General features: G+C 41.8%; 1 protein-coding gene across 1 annotated transcript in view; it reads right to left on the bottom strand.

Annotated features, from left to right (window-relative positions):
* PAFAH1B1 (platelet activating factor acetylhydrolase 1b regulatory subunit 1) overlaps nt 1–26928 on the bottom strand; it is a 64668-nt gene extending 37740 nt beyond the window's left edge. Inside the window, exon 1 of the mRNA XM_075013715.1 lies at nt 26804–26928. The gene's annotated coding sequence lies outside the window, so the exon portion shown is untranslated. The remainder of the gene's footprint in view (nt 1–26803) is intronic.
* Nucleotides 26929–27204: the final 276 nt, after the last annotated feature.

Genomic DNA, 27204 nt, shown 5'->3' with positions numbered 1-27204 from the left:
TTCAGACAAGATAAAAATCTGGCTTTGAGAAAAAAATTAATCTTCAAAGGTAGGAACTACTCTAACTTGTTTGTGTCTAGCGATATTCATGTTTTAAGGGTTCTACATTTTAAGCTGGAAATACAGGCTAACTACTTCTCGTTCCTTAATTTCTTCTGGGGAAGAAAAGATACTGTTCATTGTTCCCTCCAATTTTTTCTATCCATGGGCACATCACATTTTGTGCACCAAAGCACGTGCACAAAGTGGAAACACACGTTACCAGCTGTTGGCACTCTGCCGAGTGGCACCTGAATCTCTCCTGGGTGGCTAGAGTAAATATTCTAGGAATACTGTTTTAAGACTCAAAAGTATTTTCTATCTCCTTGGTCAAATAATGCCCTATATATATCTATTCTGAGATGAGAGCGCTCCTAACTAAGACGACATGTTTTTAATACATGTTTCTGGAGATTATCCTAGATGGTAGGGGAAAGGGTTGGTTATCTTTAGTTTTTTATTATTGAGGTGGTTGTTTTTTGAAGTTGCTTTTTGATGTTACCTGGAACATCCTATGAACAATTTTCCTATAGAGGTAACAGCTATAATACTGTACTTATCAATCAACCTACAAGCTATTGGATCAAACTTCCTAAACAAAAAAAGTGTCAACTGGTGCCCACCACACACACAAAAGGAGACATTCCTTCTCTCCTACCAAAATGAGACACGTTTCTTCTATTGTCCTTAATACAAGTATCACTTTCTCATTTAAGATGGTAATTATGTGAATAGGTACATAGATGTACTTATTACTGCAAGAACAGATTTTCATTTCTAGATATCAAATGATTAGTAACAGATACAGCTCTTGTAGACTACCAAGTGTACATACAACACAGCACAGATGCAATAGGATGATGCTTCTCTACCTCCCACTATATAAAATTGAATGGAAACCAAAGAATAAAAATGTGACAGATTTGCTCTTAACTACTTCCCTGCAAATCATGCCTTGCTTTGACCATACGAAGAACATTGTCTTCTGAGGGAAGAGCTCTCCAGTAAGAAGGATAAGTTGAAACACAAACACATTTACATATGTTCCTATAGCAGATTAACTAGCAGGACCAGGTACATCAGAAGAAAGATGGAAGCATGTCTATTCTAGGGCATCAAAGCTGTAGTCCCAGTAGTTATGCCAGCATAGTCTTGCAGTACAGAAATAACCAAGAGCGATGGAAGGGATATTTCAGTCTCTGTAGGAACCACCACCCACAAATGATGGCAATGAGAATGAAGAATGCATTATTTCATCTGTGTAGCTGTGTCTACATCAGTAGTCAGCCTGACATACTTATAATTGGCCTATAAGTTAAGCTTAGGCCAGATCTAAGCAAGAATGAACAGATGGCACACAAACTGAATGTCTTCCTTCCTGCCCTCAGAAAGATGGTTTCTTCAACATACGATTCCTCATATTACCAGAGTGCTCTAACTAGTTAATAGCAGCACCAACTGTATTCTTTCCTGATCTGGGGGGGGGGGGGGAGGGGAAAGAGAGGAGGAGGAGAGAGAGATATCCTTAAATGTCTTCACTTTGTGATAACCAGTCAGGAAGTCTAGGTTTCTAAACATAAATTTTATTGAAATAGTTATATTTAGAAAGTGCTTTATTAGTTTAGGAGTAGGAAGAGTCATGATTTGATGCACTGTTTTTCCTTGTTTGGAAGCCTGGACTGGAATCTAACATTGAGAATGTAAGTTTGATGTTCCAGTGAATACATCCAGACCATCAAATAATTGAGAAGAACTGGCAAAAAAGTCTGAGAAAATAAGAACAGACATATGTCAAAGGAAAGGTCCATCCAGTCTAATATTCTAATTTTCCATCAAATGCCAACAACAGATGCTTCAGAGAGAATGAACAGAACAGGCGATAGTATGATCCATCCCCTCTAACCACCTGTATCTTCTGCCATGTTGTGGCATCACTGCCTACCCTGGCTCATAGACATGGATGGATTTATCCTCTATGAATTTACATAGCTCTTCTTTGAACCCTCTGCTACAGTTCTGGCCGTCCCAATGTCCCTTGACAAAGATTTCTACAAGCTGACAGTACATTGCGTGGAGGTAATACTTCCCTTTTTCAACCTGCTGCCTATTAATTTAATTGGGTGACATATCTGAAGGAGTAAAACAACATTTCCTTATTTACTTCCTCTACACCAGTAAGATTTTACAGACTTCTGTCACAGAAAATATTCCCTCTAATCTTTTCCATCCATGTGCAGAATAAATTTATGTGCAATGAGGTATGTGAGAATGTGCACCACCAATATAAACACAAAGTTAGCTGTGAGCACTCAGCTAATCAATATTTGAACTTACATAAGAACATAAGAATGGCCATACTGGGTCAGACCAAAGGTCCATCAAGCCCAGCATCCCATCTGCCGACGGTGGCCAATGCCAGGTGCCCCAGAGAAGGAGAACAGAAGACAATGATCAAGTGATTTATCTCCTGCCATCCATCTCCTGCCCTTGTTATGAAGGCTAGGGCACCATACTTTATCCCTGGCTAATAGCCATTTATGGACCTAACCTGCAAAAATTTATCAAGCTCTTTTTTAAACCCTAATAGAGTCCTGGCCTTCACAGCCTCCTCGGGCAAGGAGTTCCACAGGTTGACTGTGCGCTGTGTGAAGAAAAATTTCCTTTTATTAGTTTTGAACCTACTACCCATCAATTTCATTTGGTGTCCCCTAGTTCTTGTATTATGGGAAAAGGTAAATAATTTTTCTATATTCACTTTCTCCACACCATTCATGATTTTATATACCTCTATCATATCGCCCCTCAATCGCCTTTTTTCCAAACTGAAAAGTCCCAGTCTCTCTAGCCTCTCCCCATATGGGACCCTTTCCAAGCCCCTAATCATCTTAGTCGCCCTTTTCTGAACCTTTTCTAATGCCAATATATCTTTTTTGAGGTGAGGAGACCACATCTGCACGCAGTACTCGAGATGTGGGCGTACCATAGTTTTATATAGGGGAAGTATGATATCTTTTGTCTTATTATCGATCCCTTTTTTAATAATTCCTAACATCCTATTTGCCTTACTAACTGCCGCTGCACACTGCGTGGATGTCTTCAGAGAACTATCCACTATAACTCCAAGATCCCTTTCCTGATCTGTCGTAGCTAAATTTGACCCCATCATGTAGTACGCGTAATTTGGGTTATTTTTTCCAACATGCATTACCTTACACTTACCCACATTAAATTTCATTTGCCATTTTGCTGCCCAATCACTCAGTTTGCTGAGATCTTTTTGTAGTTCTTCACAATCCCTTTTGCTTTTGACTGTCCTGAACAACTTGGTGTCATCTGCAAACTTTGCCACCTCACTGCTTACCTCATTTTCTAGATCATTGATGAACAAGTTGAACAGGATCGGTCCCAGGACTGAGCCCTGGGGAACACCACTAGTTACCCCCCTCCATTGTGAAAATTTACCATTTATTCCAACCCTTTGTTTTCTGTCTTTTAACCAATTCCCGATCCATGAAAGGACCTTTCCTCCTATCCCATGACCACCTAATTTACATAAAAGCCTTTGGTGTGGGACCGTGTCAAAGGCTTTCTGGAAATCTAGGTATATTATGTCCACTGGGTGCCCCTTGTCCGCATGTTTATTAACCCCTTCAAAGAATTCTAATAGATTAGACAGACACGACTTCCCTCTGCAGAAACCATGCTGACTTTTGCCCAACAATTCATGCTCTTCTATGTGCCTTGCAATTTTACTCTTTACTAGTGTTTCTACTAATTTGCCTGGTACTGATGTTAAACTTATCGGTCTATAATTGCCAGGATCTCCTCTAGAGCCTTTTTTAAATATTGGCGTTATATTGGCCGTCTTCCAGTCATTTGGTACCAAAGTGGATTTAAAGGATAGGTTACAAACCACTGTTAATAACTCCGCAATTTCACATTTGAGTTCTTTCAGAACCCTTGGGTGAATGCCGTCTGGTCCTGGAGACTTGTTACTATTCAGCTTATCAATTAATTCCAAAACCTCCTCTAATGTCACTTCAATCTGAGTGAGTTCCTCAGATTTGTTGCCTAAAAAGGCTGGCTCAGATTTAGGAACCTCTGTAACATCTTCAGCCGTGAAGACTGAAGCAAAGAAATCATTTAATCGCTCCGCAATGGCACTGTCTTCCTTGATTGCTCCTTTTATATCTTTATCATCCAAGGGCCCCACTGCTTTTTTAGCAGGCTTCCTGCTTCTAATGTATGTAAAACACATTTTACTATTGTTTTTTGAATTTTTGGCTAGCTGTTCCTCAAACTCTTTTTTGGCTTTTCTTACTACATTATGACAGTTAATTTGGGAGTGTTTATGTTCCTTTCTATTTTCCTCACTAGGATTTGACTTCCACTTTTTAAAAGCTGCCCTTTTCTCTCTCACTGCCTTTTTAACATGGCTGTTTAGCCACTTCTCCACAGCTGTGTACTTGTGGAGCTGCTCACAGGGAACTGTGGTCATAGCCTGTCCCTCCACACCCTCAGCCTAGTTATCTTTTCAAAAATGAACTATCCCAGTCTTCTTAAATCTTCTCTCATGGGAATGTAAAGTAAAACATAAAGGCATACAAGCTTTGATTTTTATCAGATATTGCAGGACAGGATGGCACTTTTAAAATGATGAAACTGGAACTTGCAAACCAGTTTTCCTTAGACTTATTTTTAAAAGGATGTAAAATTTCTCCCTACAAAAATGGTTTTCTAGAACAAGAATGTCTACTGTTTCCCCAATTCTCAATTACTTTTAAACTACCTACTTTTGTTGGGTGTTGCATAATTTATTCTAATAAAGAGCAATTTAAGCAAGCTTGTTGGAAATGAATCCATGCCCAAGAATATACTATGTAAAAGATTTATATTCAAACTATTCTGTTGGGAGATGCCTACTGAGAAATCAAGTCCAAGTCCTTCATCTTTCCGCTGAGAACCTAAGGAAATTTAGAACATAAAGGAAAAAATTCTTCAATGACGACGTAATTTAACGGACTGCATCTAAATTTTAAAAAAATACTTAAGATGCTTGGATCTTGGAGCCAGGGAGCAAATAGAGGAAGTGGCATATCAGCATTTGAGGTGAAATCAAATCTCACTGGCAGTGAGAAGAAATAGGTTTTCCACTCAATTTGGTCTTGGATATATAAACTAAACAGTACTTAGGGCCATATGCTAGAGTGGATGATTGATTAGTTCTGAACTACGCTGCTACTGTGTAATTATCGCCTATCACAACTGGATCCAAATGTAGGTTATGTACACATAGCACAGAGGCTGTTACTACCTGTGACAACAGCTACCAGATGATTATCTTCCACAGCCAGTTCACCACTTTCCTATAGCATGGTCAGGATTCTATAACCATGTATATCTAAGCCCTTTTAACTGTTCTGTGGGCATGTCATTTTGGCATCATTAGCAAGGGTAATAGTTACCAGCATTTTCCTAAAATACATTAGTACAAGCAGTACATGCAGACACTGTACACAGTTGTGATAACAGAAGCTGATGTATGGACAACATATTTTTATATCTAGTTAGGTATACAGATGTACCAGATACAAAAAGTGACAGTAAAAAGCTGTATGGAAAACAAGGCCAAAGTGCATGTGTGTATGTATTGTGACAGACATTTTTAGAGCGTCATGGGAAGCATTCCACTGCAAGAGACAGTATGCTAATACATTTATGGCTGACCTGGAACAACAATTCCTCAGCTCTCATCCTCTATTACCCCTCCTCTACTTAAGATACATTGATGACATCTTTATGATTTGGACCCACGGTACAGAGACTCTAGAAGAATTCCACAGAGACTTTAACAATCTACACCCCACCATCAACTTACGCCTCAAATTACAACATGCAAGAGACATTTCCTGGACACTACAGTACTAATCAAGGATGGCCTGATCAGCACCACACTGTACCGAAAACCTACTGATCACTATACTTATCTAAGCCCTTCTAGCTTCCATCCTGCACACGACTAGATCCATTGTTTACAGTCAAGCTCTTAGATACAATCGCATTTGCTCTGATCCAACTGACAGAGACCAAAAACTACAAGATCTTTACCAAATATTCATAAACCTGAACTACCCACCAGGAGAAGTAAAAAAACAAATCGACAGGGCCAGACGAATACCCAGAGACCAGCTACTCCAAGATCGGCCCAAAAAAGCCAAGAACAGAACACCACTGGTCATCACTCACAGCCCCCAACTCAGACCACTGCAACAAATTATTAAAGACCTACAACCTATTCTTAATCAGGATGCCACTCTCCAGAAGGCCCTGGGTCACATGCCTGTTCTCTCCTACAGACAACCTCCCAACCTCATGAGGATCTTCACTAACAGCCAGTCTATACCCCAGGAATACCAGTCCTGGAACCTTTCCCTGCAACAAAGCCCGCTGCCAGCTTTGTCCACATATCTTCTCTGGAAATACCATCACTGGACCTAACCAGGTTACTCACAGAATCACGGGCACTTTCTCATGCTCCTCTACTAACATCAGATATGCCATCATGTGCCAACAATGCCCAGATGCTTTGTATATTGGACAGACTTCTAACTCCCTTAGACAAAGGGTTAATGGGCACAAAACAGACATCAAAACACTCCAGATCCACAAACCAGTTAGTCAACATTTTAATGGAATGGGCCATTCTGTCAATGACCTCAAGGTATGTGTGTTACTGAAAAAGAATTTTCGCACCATTCTTCAAAGGGAAGCAGCCGAACTGGCTTTTATATTCAAATTCGGCACATTAACACATGGTTTAAACCGGGATGGGAACTTTGAGTCACTATAAGGGCTTGTGTGCATTCTTGGCTTAATCTAATTCTTGACTCCCCCGCCACCCCTCCACTCTCTGATTTGCTCACCTTGATTATCTTTTTCTGATTTGTCCTCCTTGCTTACTGTTTTTGGTTCTCTGTGCCTTATATATTGAGTCTGTTCTGGTCTGAAGAAGTGGGTCTGTCCCACAAAAGCTCACCTAATAAACTTTTTTGCTTGTCTTTAAAGTGCTACTTGACTGCTTTTTGTTTTGATAGCGTATAGACTAGCACGGCTTCCTCTCTGATACTTTAGTATACTAGCAGTCTTTTACAATAGTTAAAAATCAAATTGTGATTTTCTTCCTGAAGTGGCAACAACTTATTTGCCCAGGGGGCGGCCACCTGCAGCTCTTTAAAAGGAGTCATTTCCGGCTCTGGAGGCTGATGATGGAGGATGAAGTTTAATAAAGATAAATGTAAGGTGCTGCACTTAGGAAGGAATAATCTGTTTCACACATACAGAATGGGAAAAGACTGTCTAGGAAGGAGTACAGCAGAAAGGGACCTAGGGGTTCTAGTAGATCACAAGTTAAATATGAGTCAACAGTGTGATGCTGTTGCAAAAAAAGCAAACATGATTCTGGGATGCATCAGCAGGTGTGTTGTGAACATCACTCTACTCTGCGCTGGTTAGACCTCAGCTGGAATATTGTGTCCAGTTCTGGGCACCCCAATTCAAGAAAGATGTGGAGAAATTAGAGAAGGTCCAGAGAAGAGCAACTAGAATGATAAAAGGTCTGGAGAACATGACTTATGAAAACAGGCTGAAAGAATTGGGCTTGTTTAGCTTGGAAAAAAGAAGATTGAGGGGGGACATGATAGCGGTTTTCAGATATCTTAAAGGGTGTTATAAGGAGGAGGGAGAAAACTTGTTCTTCTTGGCCTCTGAGGAGAGAACAAGAGGCAATGGCCTTAAGCTGCAGCAAGGGAAGTTTAGATTGGACATTAGGAAAAAGTTCCTAACTGTCAGGGTGGTCAAGTACTGGAATAAGTTGCCAAGGGAGGTTGTGGAATCTCCCTCGCTGGAGATATTTAAGAACAGATTAGATAGATTTCTATCAGGGATGGTGTAGATAGTGGTCGGTCCTGCCGTCGGGGCAGGGGACTGGACTCGATGGCCTCTCGAGGCCCCTTCCGGTCCTAGTGTTCTATGATTCTATGTCACTGACTCCTCTGCAGCTCCATGCCCCGCCAAAACTGAAACAGTAGAACTAAATTTAATTGGTTTAATGGCCAACAGGGTGGCAGGAAGGATCCGGCTGTTAAACCAATGGGATTTAGTTCCATTATTTCAGAGGCAGCAGGGCATGGAGCCACAGAGAGCCCCGACTCTGCTACCCAAGTGACCACCCACCTCCGGTGGGCCTGGCTCAGTTCACCCCTGCCAGCAGAACACCTCCGTTCCAGCCTTCCTTCCGCTGGGCACACATGGCAGCCCAGCAAAGGCTCACCAGCCAGCGCCACGGGTAAGTTAGTCCAGGGGGTGGGTTTGGGGCTAAGGCGGGTAAAGCCTGGAGATGGGAGAGTGGGTTTGGGGGGCAAAAGGCGAGAGCCTGGAAATGGGAGGCATGGACCACAGAATGTTATTCCAGGAAGGGATGCTAGGCAGAGATGGCATTCACCTTTCGAGGAGAGGGAAGACCCTATTTGGACACAGACTAGCTAACCTAGTGAGGAGGGCTTTAAACTAGGTTTGATGGGGACAGGGGAGCAAAGCCCACGGGTAAGCAGAGAAGATAGAGACCTGGGAGATGGGTCAGAAATGGGAGGGAGCACAGGCGATAATGGCAGAGAAGGAGGAGGGTCAGGGCAAAACCGGGAGGCAAGATCAAATCAATATCTTAGATGTCTATACACAAATGCAAGAAATAACTGGAAGTGCTAATAAATAAATACAACTATGACATTGTTGGCATCACAGAAACTTGGTGGTATAACACACGATTGGAATGTTGGAATGGAAGGGTACAGCTTGCTTAGGAAGGATAGATGGGAAAAAGGGAGGAAGTGTTGCCTTGTATATTAAAAAATGTACACACTTGGACTGAGGTGGAGATGGACATAGGAAATGGATGTGTTGAGCGCCTCTGGATTAACCTAAAAGGGGTTAAAAAACCAAGTGTGATGTCCTGCTAGGAGTCTACTACAGGCCACCTACCCACATGGAAGAGGTGGATGAGGCTTTTTTTAAACAACTAACAAAATCATCCAGGGCCCAGGATCTGGTGGTGATGGGGGGACTTCAAGAACTTATTGGCTAGTATGTGTGTCGCTCTGTTAGTTTCCCAACATATGTCTGGATAGTTGGACTGCATTGGAGACAACTTTTCATTTCAGAAGGCTGAAAACCCTACCGGGAGGAAGCTGCCCTAGATTTAATTTTAACAAAGGGGGGGAACTGATTGAGAATCTGAAAGTGGAACGCAGCTTGAGTGAAAGTGATCCTGAAATCATAGCTTTCACAATTTTAAGGAAGGGTAGAAGAGAGAACAGCAAAACAGAGACAATGGATTTCAGGAAGGCAGATTTTGGTAAACTCAGAGAGCCGGTAGGTAGGGTGCCCTGGGAAGCAAGACTGAGGGGAAAAACAGAGGAGAGTTGGCAGTTTTTCAAAGGGACATTATTAAGGGCCCAAAAGCAAGATATTCCTCTGCATAGGAAAAATAGAAAATATGGCAAAAGACCGCCTTGGCTTGACCAGGAGATCTTGTGTGATCTCAAAATAAAAAAGGAATCTCATAAAAAAAGGAAACTAGGACAAAAATCACGAAGGATGAATATAGACGAACAACACAGGAATGCGGGGTCAAGATGAGAAAGGCAAAGGCACAAAATGAGCTCAAATTAGCTATGGGCATAAGGGAAACAAGACGACTTTTTATAAATTCATTATAAGCAAGAGGAAGACCAAGGATAGGGTAGGCCCATTCCTCAGTGATGAGGGAGAAACAGTAACGGGAAACTTGGAAATGGCAGAGATGCTTAATGACTTTTGTTTCGGTCCTCACTGAGAAGTCTGAAGAAGGAATGCCTAACAGTGAATGCTAGTGGGAAAGGGGTAGGTTTAGAAGATTTAAAAAAAAGTTAGAAATCACTTCGGAAGGTTAGATGTCTGCAAGTCACCAGGGCCTGATGAAATGCATCCTAGAATATTCAAGGAGCTGATGGAGGAGGTATCTGAGCCATTAGCTATCATCTTTGGAAAATCATGGGAGACAGGAGAGATTCCAGAAGACTGGAAAAGGGCAAATATAGTGCCCATCTATAAAAAGGGGAACAACAACACAGGAAACTACAGATTGGTCAGTTTAACTTCTGTGCCAGGAAAGATAATGGAACAAGTAATTAATTAAATCTGCAAACTCTTGGAAGATGGTAAGCTGATAGGGAACAGCCAGCATGATTTGCAAAGAACAAATCATGTCAAACCAATCTGATAGCTTTCTTTGATAGGATAATGAGCCTTGTGGATAAAGGAGAAGCAGTGGATGTGGTATACCTAGATTTTAGTAAGGCATCTGATACAGTCTCGCATGATATTCTTATCAATAAACTAGGCAAATACAGCTTAGATGGGGCTACTATAAGGTGGGTGCAAAACTAGCTGAATAACCGTACTCAGAGTAGTTATTAATTGTTCTCAATACTGCTGGAAAGGTATAACAAGTGGGGTTCCGCAGGAGGTCTGTATTGGGACCGGTTCTAGTCAACATCTTCATCAACGATTTAGACATTGGCATAGACGGTACGCTTATTAAGTTTGCAGATGATACCAAGCTAGGAAGGGTTGCAAGTGCTTTGGAAGATAGGGTCAAAGTGATGTGGACAAATTGCAGAAGTGGTCTGAAGTAAACAGGATGAAGTTTAATAAAGACAAATGCAAAGTGCTCCACTTAGGAAGGAACAATCAGTTTCACACATACAGAATGAGAAGTGACTGTCTAGGAAGGAGTATGACAGAAAAAAGCAACCATGATTCTGGGATACATTAATAGGTGTGTTGTGAACAAGACACAAGAAGTCATGCTTCTGCTCTACTCTGCGCTGGTTAGGCCTCAGCTGGAGTACTGTGTCCAGTTCTGGGTGCCGCATTTCAAGAATGATGTGGAGAAATTGGAAAGGGTCCAGAAAAGAGCAACAAGAATGATCAAAGGTCTAGAGATCATGACCTATGAGGAAAGGCTAAAAAGAACTGAGCTTGTTTAGTTTGGAAAAAAAAAAGATTAAGGGCGGGGGGGCATGATAGTGGTTTTCAAGTATCTAAAAGGGTGTCATAAGAAGGAGGGAGAAAACTTGTTCTTTTTGGCCTCTGAGGATAGAACAAGAAGCAATGGGCTTAAACTGCTGCAGGGGAGGCTTAGGTTGGACATTAGGAAAAAGTTCCTAACTGCCAGGGTGGTCAAACACTGGAATAAATTGCCTAGGGAGGTTGTGGAACTTCCACCTCTGGAGATATTTAAGAACAGGTTAGATAAATGTCTGTCAGGGATGGTCTAGACAGTACTTGGTCCTGCCAGGAGGTGAAGGGGCTGGACTCAATGACCTCTCAAGGTCTCTTCCAGTCCTAGCATTTTATGATTCTATGGAGAATTGATGCCATCATTGCTCCTTCCTGCTTAAGAGCCTAACCCCAGAAGCAGCATTTTTTGTCCTCATTTGCTCTCCAATCTAGGGGTGAAAGAAAACTTTCTAACTTGTACAAATCAGTGTGCACATACTGCTCTTAACAGGGGGTTACAAAAAGCAAAAGGTTACATTATTTATTAAGGAGTGTCTCGTATTCACATGCATTGCAACTCCTCAAGTATTGCTTTTGTAACTAAATTTGAAAAAAAATGGCTCTTTTTGCCATTTTGGTTGCACGCCCCTGTACTAGCCAAAAGGACAAGAGCTAAAAAGTTGCTAAAAGAGGTGGGGCAGATCAACATAGAAAAAAGTCCTCAACAGCATCATGGTAGAAGCCAGTGACATCTGCTAGAATTCTGTTCCAAAATGCAGCTTATGAGTGACATCTTTGTCATTCTGACAAAAAGTACCCCAATTCATTCCATCTTCTGGAAGCAGCAACTTACAGGCTGTCATGAGAAGGCAATGCCTCCATCACTCTTTGTAACCTCTCAAACATCATTTTTGGTCATCGTTTGTGAGCCTCACCAATAATCCTCAGTATCCTATATGTCCTGGCACAGTTAAACTAACTGATCAATCCACACCAGCCAACTGTTATGAATAAATAATTGAAATTGAAAATTAAGGATCTGTGAAACTGACCTGAGTCATCTTAATTTTACTCTGCAGCTGCTTGGAAAAATCAAAAAGCAGCTGCTAATTTGACAGAGCTATCCACAGACTCTAGAGAACACTATTAATGTCTGTTTATATTCAGCATATACTTTGCAATGAGGGGAGGTTTTGGTTTGTTTCTTTCCCTTCTTCAAAAAGATGAATTCTGTAGAAACTGATGGACAGGGCTCCTAAAGCACAAGTCTCTCTCCTACTCAAAAATGGCAGGTAGTTTTTATTAGTGCCCTGCTGGGGTAACAAACATTAAGACAAAAACCCCACTCAACTACAGTCTGTTAAATAAGCTTTTCGGCACGTTTACAAGCATGTATGATCCAGGATCTATTAGACCCCAGTCATTCACAAATTTGATCATTTTAAGGAGGAAGGTAACATGTTTGTTATCCAGCCCACTGAAAGAGCCTTGTTCTGTCACCTTTTATTTAAAAAAAGCCTTTATTAAAATCTTTAACTTGTACTGCTGCTTTAAAAACAAAGGTAAAGCAATTTCTGAAAAGATTTTGTACTAAGTGTTTCTAAGAGTTTAATACAGTACGAGTGTTAACTTCTTTCCCCTATATTGCAGTACAACTTTCTAAGAAAGTCTGAAGGCAACAATTGCAAGTTATATCAGTGAAAATTCAGGGCCTGTTTTTAAAAATAAAACAAACTCAGGAATGTTCTATAAAAGGTACAGGTGGAAAAAACTGACCTTTTGAAATCCATATTTTAAGTTAGTTTGTCCTAAAATATTTAGGGAAAAAAAGCATAAAGTTCTCAAAACTTCTGTTTCCTCTTAATGATTAGTCGAAAACAAGCTACATATTTAACGACTGCAACATCTTCCAAAACATTCAATTGCAGTTCTCAATATAGTGGCATGTTAGCTAAAGGATTAATCCCTATTTAGTACACCATATATAAACCTTGTCTAGGGGACTAATTTCTCACTAGATCTATTTTCTCACATTGATTTTTAATGTTAAAAATATTGCAAGAAAGTAAAGGGATGTGAAAAGGTATAACTAAAATCAATGAGATATCAGTAGTCCAAAACCCACTGTTCATTGTCACATACATGTACCAGACTAGCCATTTTAACAGTAGAATGGCAATCCATATCTGCCTGTAAACAGAGGGACTACCAACTAGCAGTAGATTGAATTCAAGGGACTAAAACTTCCAATTAGATATTTTTCAAAACAGGATTATACTAAGCATCCATGTAAAATTACAAATAGGGCCCTACCAAATTCATGGCTGCAAGAAATGTGTCACAGACCTTTAAAGCTAGTCTCCTGTGTACTTTTACCTATACTACACAGATTTCATAGGGAAGACCACCAGCATTTTTCAAACTGGGAATCTTGACCCAAAGAGGTCGGGGTGGGGGAGTGCACATGGTATTGTCACCCCTGCTGTTATGCTGCCTTCAGAGCTGGGTAGCTAGAGAATGTTGGCTGCTGGCCTGGTATCCAGCTCTGAAGGCAGCAAGGCAACCAGAAGCAGTGCAGAAATTAGGCTTGCTATACCACATCATGCCAACCTTACTTCTACACTGCTGCTGGAGGTCACGCTGCTTTCAGAGCTTGTTGCCCAGCAAGCAGCAGACACTCTCCAGCAACCCAGATCTGAAGGCCGAAAAAAAGCAAGGGTGGTAATACCACAGTTCTCCCCCCAACATAACCTTGTGACATATACACTACCTCCCTTTGGGTCAAGATTCCTAGTCTGAGAAACACTGGTCTTCCCTGTGACATCTCTGTAGCATAGTGTAAGAAGTACACACACAAATATCAGATGATATGTTCAAATTTGTGGATCTCTCCCCCATCCCTAAACTCATTATCAGGACCCTATACATACAATGATATTTCAGATTTAGCTTCCCAAAAATCAGTAAATTTAATATTTTTAAAATGCCATGATTGTGAAATTGACCAAAATGGACTATGAATTTGCTAGAGCGCCAATTATAAAGAATCCAGTAAGCAAAGAAAAGATTTACATTGCAAAATCAAAATAAAAATGATACAGGGATTGTTTAAGTTTTGAATTAATATTATAACTAGCCACAAATTTAGGATCCAATGATCAGTATAATTATCTAAGACTGATCTGCCTTTTAAAATTAGAGGCAATTGAACATATCAAAGGGACATTATTTAAAAGTCACTTCTGTTTGATGGTTTCTTTACTATTACAAGTACACCTAAGTATTATATTTTGTTAATTCAGTTCACAGAAATGTGTCTAGTCAGCCCTCTCTCTTCATGCAAGTTTTCAAACTCACCAAGAGGAAAAGGACTTAACGATGTTAAGCCACAAGCATGGGCAAAGGGGTTCAGTGGACATAACTTCAAAACTATTCAGTAGGTACAGGGCCAGGGCTCAGCAACTTGTGGCTCCTTAGAGTCATTTGCGGCTCTGGACGTTGCTGCTGTTGATCCCCCTGCGGCTCCCTGTCCTGCCAAAGCTGAAACAGTAGAACTAAACTTCATTTGTTTAACGGCTGGCAAGAGGGATCCAGACATTAAACCAACTGAATTTAGTTACATTATTTCAACAGCAGCAGAGCAGGGAGCCACAGAGAGCCCCCTGAAGTGCCCTGCTACCTGAGCGGTCACACCACTCCAGGGGGCGTGGCTCACCTCCACCAGTGGAACATCTCCATGCCAGCCTTCCTGCCCAGACAGTGCCAAGTCCTGGGGGCCAGTATGGGGTTGAGGTGACGTAAGCCTGGCAACATGGGGGTGGATTTTGGGGCTGAGGCAGTTAAAGCCTGGAGATGGGGTAGGGGCAGGTTTGCAGGCTGAGGGGAGTAGAGCCTGGGAATGGGGGGCGGGGGAGACACAATGGAGGGTTAATGCAAACATTGCTCCTGCCTGCTTAAGAGCTTATCCCCACCAGGTGCAGCTTTTTCCTTATCCTCATTTGCTCTCCAACCCAGGAGTGAATGTAACAACTTTCTAATTGGTACAAATCATTGTGCGCATGCTGTTCTTAAAATAGGGGTTACAAAAAATATGGTTTGATGTAATTTATTAAGGATTGTCTCATTCACATGCACTGCAGCTCTTGAACTATTGATTTTTCTAACTGAATTTGAAAAAAAAAAAAAAAAGTCTTTTCCTGCAATTTTGGTTGCAGACCCCATATATAGGCTAACGGCATCCTTTTAAAGCACTACTAAAGGCTAAACTACTGTTATATGTAGAGCTGTATTGCTGGTGAAATACAGAGACACACAAGGTACTAGCAGCCTTAATATGACACTTGCAAAAGACACTAAGAAAGTGGTCATTCCCTGGTGCCTTCAAAATTATAATTACGAAACATTATGGGAAAAGGTGTGAGAAAGACATTTAATCAGATCTAGCAAACCACTGAACTCTAATGGTGTGACCACAAAGCAGATCCAGTCTCTCTATGATGAATGTGAGAGATGGGAAAAGATGAGACTATGAAGAGAGCCCCACCATTCATGGAGGGGGGGTGGCCAGTTAGCCCTGGAACTGGTCCAAAAACTAGTGACTTAACATCCATATCTGTTGGAAACAATGGGACGTCAAAAACAAGTTTGTGTCTACTAGTGGACAAGCAACTGCAAGGTAAAGTACAAGAGGGATAAAATGAACCTTTAATCCATCTGTTCTCAAACTGTGGGCTGTGACTCAAAAGTGGGTCACTACTCCCATTTTAATGGGTGTGTCAGATTTCGGGAGACCCAGGGCTGAAGCCCAAGCCCCTCCTCCTCAGGTGGAAGCCTGAGTGCAAGTACCACTGCTCAGAGCTGAAGCCAAGCCCTTGGGCTTCAGCCCTGAGTGGTAAGCCTCACGTTATGGCCCACCCGCATGCTTCAGGTTGAAATCTTGGGGCTTTAGCACTCCCGGCCCCCCAAGGTTGTGTAATAATTTTTGTTGTCAGAAGGGATTGTGGTGCAGTGAAGTTTGAAAACCCCTGCTCTAAAAAAATCATACTAACGTTTTACCTACCCTGCCAGGAAATTCAGTTAAAATACCAATGAATCTTTGAGTAGAGGCAGAAACTAATTTTAAACAGCAGTCTTACATCCTACTATAGCTGTGGGCTTTCACAGCTGTAGTACAGTTTAGGAACACTGTTAGTTCTCTCCCCTCTACTTTTTTAAACCTGTGTTTTGACCATGGCACTACCTACTAATCAGACATGACCCAGTTTGGAGGACCTACCCTGGAAAATATTTTAGGACTACTATAGGCTAAGCAAGCAGGGATGAAACTGCAACAAAACAAAATGAAAATACACTTATGAAGTCAACTAACCTTTCCTCTAGTCAACCTATGCCAATAGGCAAATGATTAAGTTACAGAAAACAAATGTGGCAAGACTTATGAATCTTTTCTTTTTTTAAAAAAGGTGTCCACACTAAAGCCACATAACTAGGTTTGAAACAGGTCAAACTCCCCTTTAGAATATGACCCAAAATAATTTAAAGCAAAAAATAGTAACGTACTCTATTGCACACAGGATCTGACAAAGAGAAATACTCTGACCAGTTACTCAATCAAGCAAAAGGATACGGATCAAGTTTTGTTTTCAGAACATATTTACAAGCCAGTTTATTTAATACAAAAATAAAAACAATACAACACTGTGCTGGTGCATGTTTTACTGGCCCAAGATGAAGGCAATATTGGTTGAAGTTAGACCACTGACACCATTCATTTGAGGAATTACGATTTGCTTTTCTTGTGGGAGAAACAGCTTGCTGTATGAAAAACACCTGCTAAGGTTTTAGAAAATAAAAAAAAATAAAAAACACCACATCTTCTTTGAGCAATAAAGACATGCACGGTGTCAAAAAAAATTAAAAACCCTTACAATTCCTTTAAAAAAAGTAGACAGGGAAATTCAGTGTGCCTCTCACTATCAAGAACTCTAGACTATCTATTCTTGGACACCAATGCAACACTGCAGATGTCCTTTTTGCATCAAGCATATAGTAAAGCTTTGACCCAACCAAACATGCCACAAAAGGACTTGATGAGGCAAAACAAGTATCAAGCTTTAACCAGATTCACTTTTGAATTCCATTGCTTTTGTTCCTCAGCTTTCCACCGATTTTGATGGAACAAAGTTTGTCAGCTTCCATCAGAAACTGGCTGAAATCAGAAACCTGGATCATGAATTTTAAATACTTGAAAAGGAACAATCTCCTAATTATATCCCATTAAGTGCTTTTCAGCTTCTTCCTTTTCTAGATTTTCTGTATAACCTTGCAATTTCTTATTAGTTTTACTGAACATTGATGGAAAGAACATTTTCTGTAGTTCTCCCATTTTGCCCATGTGGTTCTCTGTTTCAGATCAACCGATTTCTCCAACTTCTATAGCAGTCTGCAACCTGTCAAGTTCATCAGTATCAAACAATTTTAAGCTTAGTGTCTTTTTGTAGAGTACTTTACACAAAGTGACAACAGTCAAATTTCAACTCACATTTTTGATTGATACAAATAAAGACTATCTTTATTCCACTGAATATTGTGGGGAAACTGAGATACCTATCATGTTTTGGGGAGCAATCAGGTGGCTGTGGAAGAGTTTCCCCTCTTCCACAATCAGCTCTCAGACTGTTTTTAAAATACACTCATCCCTCACTATATGAGCACAGTTGGTTCCAAACTTTCTGTTCAAAAGCGAGAACTTGTAAGAGGGACACTAAATTCTCATTAAAATACACGTAAAAGTCTGATTCATTCCACGTGCTCATAATTCGGAGAAGGAGTGGCAGCATGTGGCGCTGCTTTTGAAAGGTAAGGGAACTTTGGGTTGGAGGAGAGTTGGAGAAGGTTAAAGACTGGGGTCAGTTTGGGACCATAAGCAGGAGCGAGGGTTAAAACCTGGTGGCAGGTTGGGCCAGTGGGGTGTTCGGGTGGCTGCAGTAGATCAGTAGATTGGGTCTGCAGGGCCGGTGAGGGGGTTCAGCCTGCGGCTGGTTGGGTCTGCAGGGCCGGCGAGGGGTAAGGCTCGTACTAGCGGTTGGGGGGGGGGGGGGGGGGGAGTTCACTCACCTAGTGAGCAAACATAGGTATGTGTCCCTCGCTGTAGCACATACTCTTAAGTACAAAAGATGAGTGTTGAGTCTCTCAACAACTCAGACATGCAAAATGATTGCACTCAAGTGTCTTTTTCCACACATAATTTGTGTGACCAAATGGCAAAGTCTTCCTTATTGTACTGCATCTTCAGAAGCTTGAACACATTTCACAGTTTTCATTTCAAAGAGTCAACAGCATCAACAAACACCAGGCTCCTCTGTAGAGTGGTTTTCGGGCCATACATTATGTTTGGCTGAGTACCTTCGCATTGGATTTCAATGTTGATTCTTTTATTCTAAGTTTTGTCTTTACTTTTTCTCATTGCATTAAGCAGTGGTCCTATAACTTTAAATCTGTCTGTAGGAATACGTTCAGACTATGTCTAGATTGCCGAGAACTGTCGGCAAAAGATAAGCAAATTGTGCAATGCATTTGCAGTATCTCCTTCTGTCAGGAGAGGCTTTCCCAACATTTGGCCCATCCACATGGGGCCAACTATTGGGGGAAAAACCCCTCTTCCAAGAAACCTTCTTCGTGGAATGAGGAAGACAGGGATGTTGGCAGAATGCTCCCAACATGGCCTTAGAGTGATGTACTTCAATTATTTCCTTAAAACAGACTGTTGTGTTATACACTTGAAAATATGGCCATGAAGAAGATGAATGTAGTCCTAGGATACATCAGCTGACATACTGCCAGAAAAGACAAGTGTTACCACCATTAAACCAGACACTGTTTAGAGTTCACCTGGAATACTGTGCACAATTCAGAGTTTAAGTGTTTAAGAAAAATTAATTCAAACTGAAACAGGTTTAGGAATGGTTTACAAGATGATCAGAGAAGAACCTACTTTACAAGATGAACTTAAGGAGCCTAATTTATTTAGCCTAAGAAAGTGAAGAATGAGCAGAAGTAAGATTGATCTCTATAAATATATAGGGATAAACACGAGGGAGACAAAAGAATTATTTATGTTAAGTGCCAGCACTGGCTCAAGGACAAATGGAAATAGACTGGTCATCAGTAAGTTTAGGCTTGAAATTCCCCAAGTTTCTAACGGACAGAAAAGTAAAGTTCTGAAACAGCATTCCAAGGGGAATAGAGGGAGCAAAAACTTAACTTGGTTTTAAGATAGAGCTCGATATGGTTATGGCAGAGACGGTATGCTGAGATTGCCTACAGTGGCATAGGGATCATCAGCAACTGTTATTAGCAAAATATACCCAACACTAGGAATTGGAACATTAGATGGGGAAAATGGAGTTAGCCGGGGCTAATCTACACTACCACGGAAGATCAACCTGCTCATTGTCGATCTTCCGGGATTTGATTTTGCGTGTGCATGAAACTTAGCTCTCAGGGGTCAAAGTCAACCCTGTGCTCCTCACAAGAAGAGAGGAGTAAGGAAGGTCAAAGGAAGAAATTCTCCCATTGACCTTCCCTTGTTAAGACAGGCAAGTTACCAAGAACAGATAAGTTGATTTTAGCTACACCAATGGTGTGGAAAAAAATTTCATATCTGCGGTTGACTCCTATGCCTAGTGTAGACACCGCCTAAAAAGTAGAGAGGTAGCTGAGTTAGTCTATCTTCAAAAACAACAAGAAGTCCTGTGGCACCTTATAGACTAACAGATAATTTGGAGCATAAGCTTCCGTGGGCAAAGACCCACTTCATCAGATGCATGAGTGGGGGAGTTTCAGAGGAGGATTTAAAGAGGGAGTCTCAGCCCTCCCCTTGACTAATTCCCTCTTTAAATGCTTCTTTGAACCCCCCTCCCCCGCCACTCATGCATCTGACAAACCAGGTCTTTGCTCATGAAAGCTTATGCTCCAAAATCTGTTAGTCTATAAGGTGCCACAGGACAGCCTAAAAAGAATTCTTTGAGGTGTCCAGCTGGTGAATCTTGCCCATGTGCTCAGGGTCTCTCTGCCATATTGGGGTTGAATACCGAGGGTGTTTTTTTTTTTTTTTTTTTGGGGGGGGGGAGGGGGGGGGGAGGAGAGTATGCCTGCCTCTGCTGTATCAGCTATAGGTCACTTGCTGGTTTCAGCGACAGTAAATAGTGGATTCTCCTTAATTTAATGTCTTTAAATTAAGACTTAAGAACTTCAGGTGGAGTTACTGAAGTCATGATCTATTACAGGAGTGGGAACCTGATGTTATGTAGCTTGTGGTGTGCAGGAAGTCAGAGATGATCAGATACTTTTAACTCAAGTCTAAGAGTCTGTAGTAGCAGAACATTACATAAATTTATCTTGATAAAGTTGCAATCGTCTGGATTTTTAAGTGTTCTTTGCCTTTTCAAGTGACATCACATTTTATTTCCAGCATAAACAAACATCAGTATGCGAGTATCCATGTTAATGCCTACACAGCCCAGGAAATCAAAACATGAAAACCCTCATCAATGTGTCATAGGATCAGAAGTTTTCTAGGGATGGGGAAGAAACCCACCCCTACCCTGATTAGAACACAGTCCTGCTTCACAACCATGCCTTGGGTTCCAATATTTAATATCCTCTCCTGCACCCTACATCCCAATATCCTGCCTCAGGTTTGGTTGGCTCTTTCAACCAAACTCCCTCTCAGACCCTACACCCTATCCTGCACCCCAGTTGCCTACCCTGAGACCCTTTCTATTCCCCACACCCCACAGAAAAGTGTGGCCCTTGACCACTTACCAAAAATCTTGGGGTTTGCCCAACCCCCCCGCACAATTGTTGCCAACCCCTGGTCTAATGCCTATTAATGTGAGAATCCTTAAGTGAATAAACCTTGTGATGTAATATGTAATGACGTAATAAACCTTTTAAACAGAACTGTTACTGCTCCATTAGCACAAGATTCAGTATATATTCTTTACTCATATGCATTGAGTTTTGTAAGTGATGGGACAGGTGAAATACAGTTGTTAATAACCATTTAACTGAGAATACATTGAAAAATTCACTACACTTCATTTTTAGCTACTGCCCAGCCGCCCAAAAAATGTTTAATGACACAGGATAGACTATTCACTAAGTTAACTTAGAAATACCGATGGTGAATGGTATGGTTCCAGCAGAGTCCCTCCTCTCTACCTGAGAAAAGTTACTTAAATAATTTTCTTATTACACAGCTAAATCAGACACTTATGGCATATGCAACATGAATTACAGCAAGTTGCAGGTCAGAGTGAAGACTAGATCCCAGCTCTGTTCCACATCTGTTGTGCAATTTGCTACACTATGGTTATGTCTACACTTGCCCCCACAAAATTTTGGAGAGTTAAAGGCACTTCAAAGTGCCCTTAGCCACACACAGGCTGGCACTTCGAAGTCTGACACTGCAGTTGCCACAGGGGGAGAATTAAATGCTCCATATTCATTGAAGCACTTAATTAGTAATCTCCCATCAGCCTGATTACCATGCCCCCTTCAAAGTTGGGGGCAAGTGTAGGCATAGGCTGTGATGTCTCAGACAAATCATTAAATCAGTCTCTCTTACTGTCCCCAAGGAAAGATGTGGCTGCTAAAAGCCCTTTGTATTATACAGTAACTAGCAGGCCCAAACACACTTTATCAAAGGCATTATCCTCATTATACTTGACTTTACCACAGAAATTAGACTCATCCACAAGACCACACTGTGTGTGTGAGTGTGAGTGTGAGTGTGAGTGTGAGTGTGACAGAGAGAGAGAGAGACCAGGATGTGTTGTGTGTCTACCACTTAAACAAGTCAAGAGTTTGTTCTGAACTATAACATACTTCCATATAGAAGATGACCCTGCACATATTCCCCCTAAAATTACAGGACTATTTTGGTGGAAACTGCAAAACTAATGGTATTTTCTTTGAAGAACAGCCTTGGCCACCCCAGTTAATGTTCTGGACACTATGTTTTTCCTGTGAGTTCCAATGACATGATTACTTTAGAGCATGTCTAATTTACATGTAGCAGCAGATTCCTGGACATATTATTACTGTACCCTCTATGAACCAGTGTCAAAGCTCACATGTTTCAAATATGAAGTGTAATATGATTGTGGAGCAGAAAGAACATAAAGCAATGTTAGAAGGTAGTAAATATTTATATCATCATAACACCCAAAGGCCCCAGTTGGGATTAGGACCCCCCACTGTACTTGGAACTACTTTTAATTACTATTCCAAGAGCCACATTAAAGTATTTTAATCAAAAAGTGGTATCTATCTTTTGAAAATCTCTATTAAGCTCTTTGTTAGCCTGCTTCATTCTAAAACAAGGGAGAGTTACAAGGGAGTACAAAATTAGTCATTTAATAAAACTGTTGCTGCAGTCTTCATTTTATGAAGACCATTGCTTCATCTTAACATTTAATGTAAGAACCTATTCTTCCAACATACAGGCCTCTAACACTTGAAAAAGGATGATCTAACTAGAACCTCTCCAAATACCTATATATTCTAAGATGCAATGAGCCAATAAACTACACCTGTTAGGAGTAGGATTTGATCACAAAATATATGCAACAAAATCATTAAGAGTTTAAGGAGATTTAATTAGATGGGAAGTCTGAATGGGCAACAAGCTGTTTTTAATTTAAGGGAACTAAATTTAAAATCAAGATAGCTCTGTGTCTTCTCCAAATCAGTTTGTTCCTTTGAAGTTGGATGAATTTTCCACATTTTCCTTTGCCTACAGGCCAAACCAAATTTTCCATACTAAAGTTATAAACGCATCATAATTATATCTCGATCCAGCTTCTACAGGTTGAACCTCTCTAACCCAGCACTCTCTCATCCAGCAACATCCATAATCCAGCATGATTTTAGTTAGCTAGATGATCACTTGCCATAGGTGTGGCCAAGTTTCCTAGGTCCCATAAAGTTTGTTTACTGCCACTAGTCCTGGCTCTCAGTGCTGTGCTGTTATTTAGCTGCAATTTACTCCTAAATGCCTTCTAAGAGCCCAGTAAGCAGTGCAAGTATTATTAATGTGCTAGACAGTATTGACCTCCCATGGTCTGGCAAATTCTCATCTGAAACTGGCTAGGTCTCAAGGATGCCAGATGAGAGGTTCAGCCTGTACTATGCAAATAATGTTACTTCTAACACAATTATTCAGACCACTTTCAGTTCCTGCCGAATAAAATCTTCTCAAATAAGAAGGTAAATATCCGACTATCTGCTATTGTACCATTTATATGAACAACATATTACAATAGTAAAAAATAACCATTGATAAGCATGACCAGACCCTGGGTTCAAAAATACAATTGTATAATGCAGCTGGATGCAGGTTATATTGCAGGAACCTTAAGAAAGATGGTTTTGGGAGCGAGGCTAGACACTCAGAAGCTATTGACTGAATGGCTGTTCTAGGTGTAAAAGGTATCAAGGAAGAATGCACAACATTGACAGCACACAAGAAGACTAAAGTTTCAAAAGAAGATTGGGTGGAGCACAGGAAGAAATGTCAGATTGTAGGCAGGAGAGACCTTGAATAAAAGTGAGTATTAGCTACTACTTCCTTTAGAAAAACAGAAAATTAACAGGTTATTCCTGTACTAAAGACACTCAAGAGGACGCATCTCATCTTGCCAAGGAAAGACGACAATCAAAGTTACAAGTAGAAAAGTATTCTGCTAGATTTAGTCTTCCTATCCTAAAGGTATCCCAGAGGTCAGATGTTTTAGTGAGAGTAAGCCTTTCCTCATCCATGCCAACACCAATTTATCTAGTTTTTAAAAGAAAACAATTTACAACTGTCCTGTGTAGATATTTGTCAAATTAACAAAATGAAAGTTTAGTCTCTGGCATTAGTCAAGACTAGACTAAATCTGAAAATAAAACGCATACAAAACCACACAACGATTCAGATAGCTTATCGTAGAATCACACCCTCAGTTCAAAGGTACACTTTCTATGGTCAAAGACTGAAGAACACTGCTTGCCCTCATTAGGGTAGTAAAGTATTTCTAGAGAAGCAAAAGCCCTTCCTTAGTTGTCTACCAGTTGATACCTATTATGTTCCTCACAACAGTGTTCTAAAGCTTTTTGTGTTTATCTTTAAATCTAAGGACCTATACTACCCATGATACAGAAGACTAATAATGAGAACGATACACAAAGCAGTAATTTTACACAAGAGCTTTAAAAATCCTTACGTATCACTTCACATAAATGGACTACCCACCTTGTAGTCCTGCATTCTCTGGTATCCAACATGCTAGCCACTAGCTACGCATAGCTATTTGGCCAGTTGAGTGTAACTAGTTGTCTTAAACAATATATTTTCAGAATAATGTGGCTAGCTGGCTATAGCAGCTACTGCTCCAGGACTGGCTGGCCACCAGAGCTCTACACCTTATAAAATTATCCTGCTAAGGCACTGGGGAGTGTATGGAATACATCGTTATCTGAATGAACAGAGCACCAAGTCACAATATAATTCAGAATGTATTATTTTAGTTCACCTTCTGCGTTAACAATCTCCCTTAAATATTGTTAATAATCCACAGTTTATACTTATTTAAATGAAATTAAGTAAACAACTGAAAAAAGTCAAAGTCAACATATGAAAAGGATAAGCAGACAAAATAATCCTTGCTTTGCAACAGTGACTGATCACTTTTTACTGCCAGACAAATCGATATCCACCCTGCAGAAAAATAAACCACAAAACGGAATACAAGATTTATTTAATTTCAGAAGGCTGCTGCACCATTAGACTCATCCCTGAAGAAAAGGCTTCATTGTTACAGCAATTAGCATTCCCCCACCCCAGCAAAATGCAAGCAAAGAAAAAAAATGCTATGAAAGGGTAATCTAGCCATTTCGCAGCTTCTGCCTCCTTACTCCACCCAGTCTCTTCTCTGCTCAATGGCTGCACCCAGCATTCATAAACATGGTCAAATCAAAAGAAAACACAAAAACAATAGCGCTGAAAACAAACTGGATATCAGCAACAAAACCTTTTATTTAATGCATATTTTCTTTGTTTAGCTCCTCAGTATATATTCCAGAGCCACTTTAAAGCTAAATGATACATTTTGGTAGAAGACCCTCCCTCTTCTGAAAGCCAGTTCAATGCTGCACAAACATTTCATAAATGACAAATCATTGTGAACACAGGCTCTTCTCACCACACAGAACTAAAATGTACAAGTAGCATTTTGGCATAATATACACTCTGAAGAGTCTCACCCACATCCCACTGATGAGTCAATCATGTTAATAAATTTAAACATAACGTGATTATTTTGCAGTCAAATAGTTCAATGAAGGCTTTTAATAAAGCTTCAGTAACCTACCACCACCCTGCTTAGGTAATTCATTATGAATTGATTTGACCTGCAACAAGCAACCCCTGCTGCAGCACTATCAGCAGTGAAATTTTACCACAGCTACCATGGAAAGGAGGGGTGTCACATTATTGTTATATCAAAGGTCAAATACACTACCTCCTACAACCTTCACACACAAACTGTACACCCAGAATACCAAGCCACACCAACTTTATATGAAAGTAAGGCAAAAGACATCACAGCAAATCACCCAAAAAACTGGTTCCCTATAAACGCTATCCTGCACAACATCTAAGAGGGGCAGGTAAGATTCCAATTCAGGATTTCCATCCTTCCCCCTTCAACCAGCCACCTATTTTTGTCCTAACAGCCATCTGAATGCTAAGTACTAGGCATGGGTTTGACATTCCCCCCGCCAGGAGAGGTGAGAACTCCCTCCCCCATTTCTGCTGCAGTTGGATCTAAAGGTCTGACCCACCTCCAAGCAACGTGCCCTGTCCCTCCCTCCTTTACTGAATCACCGCAGGGAGACGGGGGCTTGTGGGAAACGGGCTCATCATAAAGGCTGGACCTCTCCTCTCCACAAACAACTCTGGTTCTGTTGTTAGTGCTGCAACTGATTCTGAAGATCTGGGCCACCTCCTACCAAATCTCAGGCGGAACAAGGAGGAGGAACAAAACTAGACCCTCTAAGGAATCTCACTCTGGTGTGGGGAGCGTTAGGGTCTCTTACGTGACACACACCCCACCACCCCCACCCTTAACCCGAGGATGGGGAGATCTACCAGTCTCCTGTCCGGCCCAGCAGGTCCTTCCTCGCGCTGGTTTCTCGCTAAGGCGTTGGGGGGAAAGGACTAGAAGCGGGGGGAGGCGCAAAAGGCCCCCGGGGGGGTCTGGAGCCCATCCCAGAGAAGCACATCTCGGTGTGGCCCACCCCCGCCCTGCCCTGTTTTCCTCTGAAACCCCCCGGGGCAGCCGAGGCTAGGGAAGGGGGGGCGGCTGCCCCACCCGCCTGCTGGGTGAAAGAAAGAGGGGATGGGAGCTCCCCCTTGTCCGCCCTCTTCGCCCTGCCCCCCCCCCATCCTCACCACCAACGGGCGCGGCGGCCATTTTGAGAGCGAGCCGGAGAGAAGGAGGGAGGGGGAAGGGGAAGAGAGAGGCGCACGGACCGCAGGGCCTGGCTCGCCCTACCGCTGCCGGACAGGGGAGAGCCCCGCGGCGGACGCGGGGGGTGTCTCTCCCGGATGCGGCCTTACCCGCGCCGTCGCCGCCGCTTCTCCTCGATCCCTGAGGCCGGTACCGCCCGCCGCTCCCATTCACCGGCGCCGGGCCCTGTGGAGTAGGGGGGGTAGCTCTCCGGGGGTGCGGGGAGGAAAAGAGGGGGGGTCTCGGCAGGCTCCGACCCGCTCTCGCTGCGGCTCCTGCTCCTCCTCGGTCTGTCAGTAGCGACCCGGCCGCCAGGAGGGAGGGAGGGAGCAGCTCGGCCCGCCGTACCCACTGCGCATGTGCAGCAGAGAGGGCGGGGACAGGAGTCTAGAGACCATCTTGGGAAGCTAAAGCGGAGGCTCGCGACCCAGAATGCACCGCGCCCTGCCGGCTCTCCCGGCGTGCACTGCGGCCGGCCCCTTGGAGCATCTCCCACATCAAAACCCAACAT

Source organism: Carettochelys insculpta, chromosome 19 (genome assembly GCF_033958435.1).
Source record: "Carettochelys insculpta isolate YL-2023 chromosome 19, ASM3395843v1, whole genome shotgun sequence".
NCBI classification, from domain to species: domain Eukaryota; kingdom Metazoa; phylum Chordata; order Testudines; family Carettochelyidae; genus Carettochelys; species Carettochelys insculpta.
Note: the sequence above shows the minus strand (reverse complement) of the source record. Positions and strands in the feature narration are given on the sequence as shown.